Genomic DNA, 2069 nt, shown 5'->3' on the forward strand with positions numbered 1-2069 from the left:
GTTCCCAGGCTTCTTTTTTAATTCTTGAAGGAAAAACATAGAAACGTTTAGTTTTTGTTGAGAAAATGCGTAATGACAAAGTTTCACTGGACACAGGGACACTTTCGAGGAGAAAGAGTTAGTGTTTTGTTAATGAAACCTGTTTCTTGAGCACTCACTTTGCACCAGGCACTGTTCCACGTCAGCACCAGGATACATTTGCTAAGTCATTTAATTCTCAAAACCCTGAAATGGGACTCGGCACTCCCACTTTACACAAGAGCACTCAGGAACTGGAAGCCTCGAGGTCAAGTCCACCGGGATGATACAGCCAGCTTCTAACTCCGGAGAGTGGCACTCAGGACACAAGAACACAGGACTTGTAACGGGGTGATCGTGAAGTCTCTGTCTAAATCAGGACGTTTCTGAGAGTAAAAGGTGGCACTCCTAATAATTATGTTGGGGTCACGGGCACAGACAGGGACTGCCCTGGGCAAATGGCACACTTGGTCACTAGTAATGCTCCTCCTTCCCCCCAGAGCTTGTCCCTGGGGATTGGATCCAGGAATACTCCTTCCTCGTTCGCCCATGGGGTTTGCATTTGGCCGAGCTGTGTGACCTTGAGCAAGGCACTTGACCTGTCTGAGCCTCAGTCTCCTGATCTATAGAATGGTTGAAACGAGCACCTCTAACCAAGCAGGGGCTGGTGTAACTTATTATTTGCAGGGGATTTAAGCGGGTAGTAAAAACTCGGAGGGAAGAAGGGCTTAGGAGTTATAACCCTTGGTTGATGGGAGCCGTTCCTCCCGGAGGCCAGAGACCAGAGCCGACTTAGAGCCCTCATAGAGAGCTGACTTAGAGTACAGCACTCATAACACACGACCCGGCTCGGCCTCAGATGGCCTATTGCCCCGGCCAGTAGGCTGGTTGGCCCTCCTCCCCTCAGCCATTCTGCAAGGCAGGGGCCACCCCACCTCCCACCGCTCAGCTGCTGGGCTACATTGCTAGCCAGATGTTCAACAGCTGCCACATTCCACCCATTGCAGCCCCACCTCTGGGGCCGGAGTGGCTCTGCGCACAGGCATGAGTCACGAGACGTCAGCCCCGAGGTACGTCACTGAGGAATGGAGAGGAGGCCTGTTCTCTACCCGCAGGGGACACTAGGACTGGGCTTGAGCAGAAAAAGCCATCATTGCCAAGAGCAGCCATCAGAACAGCTGTGTGTCTGTGTCAGCAGAGGAGCCGGTGTGGGACAAGGGGGTCCTGGGGGCATCGGATCCTGTCCCGGAGGTCTTCAAAGCACCCCCAGCTCCTCGGCACCACCTAACACCAGACACCAGTCATCAAACGCACTGTAGAGCAACGGCCTCCTGTTCCAGCTTCTCTCCGAGATCTACCAAGTCACTCTCCGTGTCCACTCCCCACCCCCCAATCCACCTATGCTCCGGTTTTCCGGTTCTCTGTGGAAGGGCACACCTCTTCTTTGAACACTCACCCCCAGCAGGTTTTGGGGAGCACAGCCCAGCTCTTATTACATGGTCTGGGATGCAGAGACCCTCATTCTGAATAGGAGTGGGGAGGACCTGGCCTGAGCTGGGTCAGCCTTTCCTGGGAAAGTAGAATCAGGACAGTTTCCAGCTTGTTTCTGCCAAGGATTTGACCCGGTGACTTGCACACTTGGGGGCCATGGTGCTGGGAGCAGTGAGGGCATCCTCTTCCATCAAGGGCAGGAAAAGCAGAGGGCGAGCAGCTCTGCAGAGAGTAAAGACCGGAGCAAACAAGGCGAGAGCAGGGCCAGGGACGGGGACGGGAGAGGCGGCTCCTGGCCCCAGGCTGTCCTCAGACTTGGCAGCCCCTCCCATGCCCTGTGGACTCAAACTCCCCTCTTCTGTTTAAACCGGCTCAGGAGCGGTTCAGGCCTTGTGTCTAAGAGCCCTGACTGGATGCTCCGCAATCCTGCCTATGCGACCTGCATTCCTGGGGTGACCCGTGCTGGCCAAGCCCCCACCGTTCTGCTCAAAATGTTCCTCTCTGTCTCCCCACCCTCTGGGGCCTGACCCAAAACTCTCTTCCTCATTCTCAATTCTGTC

The sequence above is a fragment of the Pteropus vampyrus genome, unplaced genomic scaffold (genome assembly GCF_000151845.1).
Source record: "Pteropus vampyrus isolate Shadow unplaced genomic scaffold, Pvam_2.0 Scaffold158, whole genome shotgun sequence".
Lineage (NCBI taxonomy): Eukaryota > Metazoa > Chordata > Mammalia > Chiroptera > Pteropodidae > Pteropus > Pteropus vampyrus.